Source organism: Procambarus clarkii, chromosome 47 (genome assembly GCF_040958095.1).
Source record: "Procambarus clarkii isolate CNS0578487 chromosome 47, FALCON_Pclarkii_2.0, whole genome shotgun sequence".
In the NCBI taxonomy this organism is placed as follows: domain Eukaryota; kingdom Metazoa; phylum Arthropoda; class Malacostraca; order Decapoda; family Cambaridae; genus Procambarus; species Procambarus clarkii.
Genome location: NC_091196.1, coordinates 460,496 through 471,249, shown reverse-complemented (window position 1 = coordinate 471,249; position 10,754 = coordinate 460,496). Strand labels below are relative to the sequence as shown.

General features: G+C 28.0%; 2 pseudogenes; both read right to left on the bottom strand.

The window, feature by feature from the left end:
- Positions 1-356: 356 nt before the first annotated feature.
- On the bottom strand, positions 357-5,751 carry LOC138350747 (NADH-ubiquinone oxidoreductase chain 5-like; annotated as a pseudogene).
- LOC138350748 (NADH-ubiquinone oxidoreductase chain 1-like) lies at positions 357-10,288 on the bottom strand (annotated as a pseudogene).
- Between the last annotated feature and the right edge of the window lie 466 nt (positions 10,289-10,754).

Genomic DNA, 10,754 nt, shown 5'->3' with positions numbered 1-10,754 from the left:
GAAATTCAATTTAAAGGAAGAGAAAAAACTCTTGAAGAAGGATCAAAAATTCTAAATAATCTTGTTATCATTTTCAAATTTTCTCAATCTCCTGATCCATTTTTCCTACCCGATCTAATTTACAATAAATTACTAAAAAATACTGTACAGCTAATACTAAAATTAAACTCAACAAAAACATAATATATAAATTTATTCAAAAAAGAGGGGATATTTGAGGCATATAAAAATATTTATTCAATTACTTAAGTCTGACAAACTTATATTATATCTATATTAACTAATTTTTATTTCATCTGAAGTAAATTACTATTTCAAGCTTAAAAGGCTTACACTTATCTTTAAGTTATCAAATGAAGATTTTAAACATGAAGAAACTCAATCCAAAAAACTATTTACACTAACTCTTTCTACTACAATAGGTATAAAACTATGATTCGCCCCACAAATTTCTGAACACTGACCAAAAAATAAACCAGGCCGATTAATAAAAAACCTAATTTGATTTAACCGACCAGGAATTGCATCAGCTTTTATACCTAAAGCTGGAACAGTTCAAGAATGAATAACATCAGCAGCCCTAACAAGTATACGAATTTGAGAGTTTATAGGTAACACTACACGATTATCTACATCTAATAAACGGAACCCAGACTCAGAAAGATCTACCGTTCCTACTATATAAGAATCAAATTCTAAATCTAAAAAATCAGAATATTCATACCTTCAATATCACTGATGACCAATTGTTTTCAAAGTAATCCTAGGATTATTAATTTCATCTAATAAATACAAAAGTCGTAAAGAAGGAAATGCAATAAAAATTAAAATAATAGCAGGTAGAATAGTTCAAATAATCTCAACTTCCTGTCTTTCCAATAAATAACGATTAACCAAAAAATTAAAAAATAAATAAAATATAATATACCCCACAAATGTAACAATTAAAATTAACACAACTATAGTATGATCATGAAAAAAAATTAATTGCTCTATTAATGGTGAAGCACTATCTTGAAAGCCTAAATTTCCTCATCTTGCCATTTCTAAAAGAAGAAACCTTCCTTGTAGGAGCTTAAATCCTATACATCTATCTGCCATTTTAGAATTAATTAGAAATTAATGGAATCTCAGAATAAGTATGATCAGCAGGAGGATAAGAATGCTGTCATTCTATAGAAGTAGGTATAAAAAGAGATCTAAATCTTTTTCGACTTATAATAAAAGCCTCTCAAACAATAATTACAAATCCTAACACAGCTACCAAAGAAATAATAGAACCAATTGAAGATAAAACATTTCATGCCCTATAAGCATCGGGATAATCTGAATAACGTCGAGGTATCCCATTTAAACCTAAAAAATGTTGAGGAAAAAATGTTACATTTACCCCCACAAATATAGTAAAAAAATGAATTTTTAATCATTTTTGATTTAAAGATAAACCGGTAAACAAAGGGAATCAATGAACAATACCTGCAAAAATTCCAAACACAGCCCCTATGGATAAAACATAATGAAAATGAGCCACTACATAATAAGTGTCATGAAGAATAATATCAATAGAAGAATTAGCTAACACAACCCCAGTTAACCCCCCTACAGTAAATAAAAAAATAAAGCCTAATACCCATAATAAAGAAGGACTGTAATTTACTTGCGTTCCCTGAAGAGTTCCTAATCAACTAAAAATTTTAATACCAGTAGGAACCGCAATAATTATCGTAGCAGAAGTAAAATAAGCCCGAGTATCTACATCCATCCCTACCGTAAATATATGATGAGCTCATACTACAAAACCTAAAATACCAATAGCAATTATAGCATAAATTATACCTAATGTCCCAAAAGCCTCTTTCTTACCTGATTCTTGAACTACAATATGAGATACTATACCAAAAGCAGGTAAAATTAAAATATAAACTTCAGGGTGTCCAAAAAATCAAAATAAATGCTGATATAAAATAGGATCCCCTCCTCCTGCTGGATCAAAAAAAGAAGTATTTAGATTACGATCTGTTAATAATATAGTAATAGCTCCTGCCAACACAGGTAAAGATAATAATAATAAAACAGTAGTAATAAACACTGATCAAACAAATAACGGCATTCGATCCATGGTTATCCCTACTGTTCGTATATTAATAGCAGTTGTTATAAAATTTACTGAACCTAAAATAGAAGATACACCTGCTAAATGTAGAGAAAAAATACCTAAATCTACAGATGCTCCCGCATGAGCAATAGCAGAAGCTAAAGGAGGATAAACAGTCCATCCTGTTCCAACTCCTCTCTCAACTATACCCCTAGTTAATAATAAAGTCAAAGAAAAAGGAAGTAATCAAAACCTTATATTATTTATTCGAGGAAAAGCCATATCTGGAGCACCTAATATTAAAGGAATTAATCAATTTCCAAACCCACCAATTATAATAGGTATTACTATAAAAAAAATTATTACAAAAGCATGAGCTGTAACTACCACATTATAGATCTGATCATCCCCAATTAATCTTCCTGGTTGACCTAACTCCACCCGAATAATCATTCTTAATGAAGTTCCTACTATACCAGCTCAAGTACCAAAAACAAAATATAATGTTCCAATATCCTTATGATTTGTAGAAAAAAATCATCGTTGCGTAAATAAAATGGCCGAGCTTTAGGCGCTAAACTGTAAATTTAGATACAAGATTTTTCTTTTTTATTAGGTTTTATAGTAATAATTAAAAACGTCAAATTGCAAATTTGAAAATGTGCTAACACTAAAACTTTTAAGACCTAAAAGAAATTCTTTTTTTTACAACTTTGAAGGATGTTAGTTTAATTAACTTAAAGTCTTAATATATTATATAAATTGAAGGAACTAATATCCCAATAAAATTTGTAATTATTACCATATTCATAATTTTATTTCCTTCATAATCCTTTGTGACTCAACCCCTAAAAGGAAATACTAAAGTCAAAAAAGAAATCCTTATACGAATATAAAAATAAAGAGTTACCAACCTACATATTAAAAGTACTAATAAAGGATATAAATAATTACTAAAAATTATTTCCTGAATAATAAATCACTTAGGAATAAACCCTAAAAAAGGAGGTAAACCTCCTAAAGAAAATAAACTCATTATAGACACAACCTTAGGTATTAAAGGAAATCTACTATTAACTAAATGAGAAAAATGATAAGCCTGCTGAAAATAAAAATTTATAATAACCAAAATTGAAAGTAAACAATACACCCTAAAGTATAATAATCAACAATACTCCCTTAAAATTATAGCAAAAAATATTCAAGATATATGATTAATAGAAGAAAATGCTATAATCTTTCGTAAATATAATTGATTTAACCCCCCTATAGCCCCAACAATAGCAGATACTACAGCAGAAGTAAAAATTATAATTAAACTTCACTTATCATAAACCAAATAAGATAATAAAATTATAGGCCCCACTTTTTGTAAAGTTATTAAAATAATTGCTTGAATTCAACTTAATCCTTCTATAACCTGAGGAAATCAAAAATGAAAAGGAGCTGCACCTAATTTTAATAATAATGACAAAGAAAATACTATCTTTAAATTTACCATCATCAAAATAAATAAAGCTGAAAAAATAATTATAATTGAAGCCAAAACTTGCACTAAAAAATATTTTAAAATACTCTCTGAACTATAACGGTTACTTCTAGAAGAAATTAAAGGAATAAAAGATAATAAATTTAACTCTAACCCCACTCAAGCCCCAAATCAAGTATCCGAAGAAATACATAATACTAACCCTAAAACTAAAGTAAAAAAAAAGAGTATTCTAAAAGGAGAAACCACCGGAAAGAGAGAAATTGATCTCATTCACGGGGTATGAACCCATTAGCTTATCTTAGCTTATCTTTCAATAATATGAGTAAATTTTACATAATTAGTCACATCAAAACTATCCTTTTATCAGGCATCATATTATTTATAGGTATATACCACTGCTGTGGCTTCAACACAACATTCTAATTTTAAATTATATAAATTAAATTAAAACCAACATAATAACAACAATAGTCACTCATAAAAAAAACCTCTTTATATAAATTTTAATTATATTACCCTGAGTAACTTCTAAATAATAAGAACCTTTTATAATTACACTAAATCCTCCTTGTCCCCCAAAATATTCAGATCATCCTTTATCTCCAATTTTATCATACCTTTTTCCCAATTTTAAAATATAATAATTTAATTTTACCCTAGATAAAAAAGGTATAAATCACATAGATCCTGAAAACCTTCTAATAAAATATAAACCTAAACTACTTAAGGTTTCATTTAAACTTATAATATTTAATATATATCCAGTAAAAGAACCAATTAATAATAATAATAATACCAAACTTTTTATAAACCTCCTTAAACAAATTATATAATATTCAGGAAATATTACTCAAGATAATCTTGCCCCTCTTAAAATAGAACTTAATCTTAATATTACCATAGGATTAGTTATAATAAAATCGTTATCGCTAATCCCCCTCATATTTCTAATATGCCTTATTCTAGTAAGCCTATAAAAAATTAAACGAAAAGTATAACTTACTGTTAAACCAGTAGCTAAGATATATATAATAAACCTAATAAAATTAATATTACTTATAAAAGCTATCTCCAAAATTAAATCTTTAGAATAAAATCCAGCCATAAAAGGTATACCACATAAAGATAAATTTGATAAATTTATACAAACACCAGTTAAAGGTATTCTAATAATCAAGCCCCCCATTATACGAATATCCTGATAATCTCCCAAACTATGAATTACAACCCCCGCACATAAAAATAATAAAGCCTTAAATAAAGCATGAGTTAATAAATGAAAAAAAGCTAAATCAGGAAACCCCAAAGATAAAACTCTTAATATTACCCCCAATTGACTCAGAGTAGATAAAGCAATAATCTTCTTTAAATCATACTCAAAATTCGCCCCTAGACCTGCTATAAATATAGTTGTACAAGAAATAATTAATAAAAAAGATTGAACCGAAGACCCTTCAAAAATAGGCCTAAATCGAATTAATAAATAAACACCAGCAGTCACCAGAGTTGACGAATGTACTAATGCAGAAACTGGTGTTGGAGCTGCTATAGCAGCTGGCAACCAAGCAGAAAAAGGAATTTGTGCTCTTTTTGTTATAGCAGCCACAACAATTAATACTTTTATTAAAATTATATCTTCACTAGTATATAATCTTCAAACCATAAAATTTCAGCCCCCCATTCTAAAAAACAAAGCAATACTTAAAAGAATTGCTACGTCTCCTACCCGATTTGATAAAACAGTTAACATTCCCGCATTAGCAGATTTTTCATTCTGATAATAAATCACTAATACATAAGAAATTAACCCTAACCCATCTCACCCTAATAAAATACTAATTAAATTAGGCCTAACAATTAAAGCATTTATTGAAATAACAAAAGCAAGTACTAAATATATAAAATGATTATAATGTTTATCTCCCCTTATATATTCCCCCCTATAAAATATAACCATAGAAGAAATAAATAAAATAAATCTTAAAAATATAAAACTTAACCAATCAAATACCAAAGTTACCACAATAGAAGAAGAATTTAAAGAATATAATTCCCACTCAATTACATACCTAACCAAATTCTGTAATCTCATTAAAGATATACTTAAACACAATAAAGAACTTACAATTAAAAAAACTAACCTCACTAAATGCATAGAGAATTTTCAAACCACTATTTAAAATAAATTCTTATAACTTTGACACCACAAATCAATATTTTCTTTTAAACTATTTAAATTAAATTAAAGGTAAAACTAAGCCCCTCTTTAAAATTATTAAATTTAAAGGAATTCAATGGAGACTTAAAACATAATACTCCCTTAACTTACCAGAACAACATGCATACAATGATCTAAAAAACGTCCCATGCTGTCTAATCGAATACAAATATAAAGTATAGGCTGCCCTAAAAAAAGACAAACCAATTAACCCAATTATCCTTACTTTTCTTCAACTTACTATTCCAATAATTAAATTAATTTCTCCTAACAAATTTAACGTAGGAGGAGCCGCTATATTCCTAATACTTAATAAAAATCACCATAAACCCAAAGAAAGCATTAAATTTAATAACCCCTTGTTAATTAATAAACTACGACTCCCTAATCGCTCATAAATAATATTAGATAAACAAAATAAACCGGACGAACATAATCCATGTCCTACCATAATAATAACAGCACCATTTATTCCCCATCATCTAAACACCACTAAACCACCTAAGACTAATCTTATATGAGCTACTGAAGAATAAGCAATTAAAGATTTCATATCCACTTGCCGTAAACATAAAATTCTAACAAAAACACCTCCTAAGACACTAATACCTACTCACACTCAAGAAAATATTTTATTTTCTTCAGTAAACATTCTTAATACACGAATTAAACCATACCCACCTAACTTTAATAAAACACCTGCCAAAATCATTGAACCAGCTACGGGAGCTTCAACATGAGCTTTAGGTAACCACAAATGAAATAAATACATAGGGAGTTTTACTACAAATGCCAGTATAGTAAAAAAATACCATAAAATACTGACCATTCCTAATTCAGATTCCCTTACTTTAGTTAACCCTATTATTAAACTACCCCCCACTATATACAACCTAATTAAAGACACCAATAAAGGTAAAGAAGCAAATAATGTATAAAACAATATATAAATACCAGCCTGAGTTCGCTCAGGCTGGTATCCTCAACCTAAAATTAAAATTAGAGTAGGAATTAAAGAACTTTCAAACCTTAAATAAAACATTAAATAATCTATAGAACAAAAAGTTATTACTAAAGCAAATAATAAAATTAAATTTAAAAATAAAAATAAACAACTAAATTTATTTGTCTTTTTTACTATTTGACTTCTATAAATAACAAGTACAACAATTCAAACCCTTAATATTACTAAGATTATACTTAAATAATCTATCCCTAATTGTATTCCTAAATTAAATATATAAAAATCATGGCCCAACCCTAAAAACACATATTAAAAACAACGCTAATTGTACAATACCCCAATTATTAATTAAACCCAATAATATTATATTTATAAGTAAAAATTTTATCATTACACTACATTAAATCTACCAAAATAATCATTACCATGAGAACACACAATAGAAATTAATAAAGATAACCCTAATGCCCCTTCACAAACTCCTAAAGTTAAAAAAAATAATACAAAATATATCTCAATACCTACTCTTATAATATATAAAACTATAATCCAAAATACCCTTAATATTACAAATTCTAATCTAAGCAAAGTATTTAATAAATGTTTTCGGTTAGAAACAAAAGATCATCCCCCACAAAACAATATAGCTAAAGAACAAATATAAACTAAATTTAAAGTATTCATTAGTTTTAATAGTTTAAAAAAAACCTTGGTCTTGTAAATCAAAATTGAATTACTATTCTTAAGACTTTAAAATATAATTTTAAAATTATTTTAATTTTTATTTCAACTACCGTCTTCATCTCCATTCTATTCACCCGGTTAGTGCACCCCCTATCCATAGGGTTGACATTATTTATTCAAACCCTAATTATTTGTATTACCTCTGGATTTTCTAATAATTCATTCTGATTTTCCTATATTCTATTCTTAATTTTCCTAGGAGGAATATTAGTTTTATTCATTTATGTAGCCTCATTAGCCTCAAACGAAATATTTGGAATCTCATTTAACACCTTATTTACCTTAACATTTATTATTTCCATATTTTGTCTTATTTCTTTCCTTGTCGACCCTTTATTAACCAGCTCTAAATATAGAATTAGAAGTTCTTCTATTATATTCCCCTATAAATTTAGAAATGCCCCTTTAATAACAAGAACTATTTATAACTCCTCATCAATAATATTTACTCTATTTATCATTACATATTTACTTCTTACTTTATTTGCCGTAGTAAAAATTATCAACGTCCACTCTAGGCCCTTACGAGTAAATAACTAATGTTTAAACCCTTACGAAAAACTCATCCTTTATTTAAAATTATTAATAGATCATTAATTGATATACCAATTCCTAGAAATATTTCAATTATATGAAATTTTGGCTCACTATTAGGATTATGTTTAGTTATTCAAATTATAACAGGCTTATTTCTATCTATACATTATACCCCTAATATTGAAATAGCTTTTTCAAGAACTATCCACATTTGTCGAGACGTAAACTATGGGTGACTATTACGTACCATTCATGCCAATAGGGCCTCTTTTTTTTTTATTTGTTTATACTCCCACATTGGACGAGGAATATATTATAGTTCTTATACTTATTTTCATACCTGAATAGTTGGTGTATTAATTTTTTTCTTAACCATGGCCTCAGCCTTTTTAGGCTACGTCTTACCCTGAGGGCAAATGTCTTTCTGAGGAGCAACAGTTATTACTAACCTCTTCTCTGCTATTCCCTTCCTAGGTACAGATTTAGTTCAATGGATTTGAGGTGGCTTCGCCGTAGACAACGCCACTTTAACTCGTTTTTTCTCATTTCATTTTTTATTTCCATTTATTATTGCAGCTTTAACAGTAATTCATATTTTATTCCTACACGAAACAGGAGGAAATAACCCACTTGGAGTTTCTTCATTTGTAGATAAAGTCCCCTTTCACCCTTATTTCAACTTTAAAGACATCTTAGGATTTATTGTACTTTTTTGAGCCTTAATTATATTAACCCTTCTTAATCCCTACCTCCTTAGAGATCCAGATAACTTTATTCCAGCAAACCCCTTAGTAACTCCCGTTCATATTCAACCTGAATGATATTTTCTTTTTGCCTATGCCATCCTCCGATCAATTCCAAATAAACTTGGAGGAGTTATTGCTTTAGTAACTTCAATTGCTATTTTAATAATTCTACCATTTACTCACAATTCTACTTTCCGAAGAAGAACATTCTACCCTATTAACCAAATTACTTTCTGATATTTAGTCTCAGTAGTAGTCCTACTAACATGAATTGGAGCACGCCCAGTAGAAACTCCTTATATTCTAACAGGACAAATTTTATCTACACTCTATTTTTTATACTATATTATTAACCCAATTTTTACAATAATATGAGATAAATGATTAAATTTAAAGTTTAGTTTATAAAAAACAAATGTTTTGAAAGCATTAATAGGAGTATCTCCAACTTTTATATCGAAAGAAAAGAATATCTTTAATATCCAAAATTAATATTTTTATTTACCTTAAACTATCCTTCGATCTACCACTACAATACTAAAAATCAAGTATAAAATAATATCTTTATACCTATACACCAAATTAAAAAATTTAAAGAAACAGGTAAAAAGCTTTTTCAAGCTAAATACATAAGATTATCATAACGAAATCGAGGTAAAGTACCTCGAACCCAAATAAAAACAAACCTAATTATTACCACTTTAATATAAAAAACAATTCTCAAAGAATCGGGGCCTAAAAAAAACAATCTAAAAATTATCCTTATAAATAAAATACTTGAATATTCCGCTATAAAAATTAAAGCAAACCCGCCCCTTCTATACTCAGTATTAAACCCTGAAACCAACTCAGATTCCCCCTCAGAGAAATCAAAAGGAGTTCGATTAGTCTCAGCTAAACTAGAAGCAAATCACACTATTCTTAATGGAATAGTTAACCATAAAAACCAAACTTCCTCCTGGTATACAATAAAATCCTTAAAATTAAAACTCTCAATTAAAAAAATAAAAGACAATAAAATTAAAGCCAAACTTACCTCATATGAAATAGTTTGAGCAACAGAGCGTAAACTTCCCAACAAAGAATATTTACAATTTGAAGCCCAACCAGCTATTATTATAGGATATACACCCGCACTTAAACAACATATAAAAAATAATACCCCTAAACTTATATTAAATAAACCCCTACTATATGGTAATACCCTTCATAAAATTAAAGAAATAAATAAACTTAATACAGGAGCTATATAATAAGGTAAAAAATTAGATATTCTCAAATTTATATTCTCCTTACAAAAAAGCTTCACAGCATCAGAAAAAGGCTGCAGAATACCTATAATTCCTAATTTATTAGGCCCCTTACGAATTTGAATATAACCTAAAATTTTTCGTTCCAACAAAGTAACAAAAGCTACTCCTAATAACACACAAATAATTAAAATTAAATAATTAACAACTATAACCAATATTACCCCCCCGTGACCAAGCATTTTTATTATTTATAGACTCCCTATATTATTAGATTCTAAATCTAACGCATATTCTGCCAAAATAACTCAAAAAATTTTTAGTTATTTAATCCTTTCGTACTAAAATAACTACAATTAATCCTGAAAGATAGAAACCAACCTGGCTTACACCGGTCTGAACTCAAATCATGTAAAATTTTAAAGGTCGAACAGACCTTCTATTATAGTCTCTACTCTATAAAGAACTTTTAATTCAACATCGAGGTCACAAACTTTCTTGTCGATAAGAACTCTTAAAGAAAATTACGCTGTTATCCCTAAAGTAACTTAATCTTTAATCCCTTTTAGGATCATTAAACCAAACATCACTGTAAAAAAAAAAGACAGTTATTTAATATTTTATCCTTGTCACCCCAACCAAATACTCTAAAATAATACCCTTAAATAAAACTAACTACTATATTATAAATATAAAGTTTTATAGGGT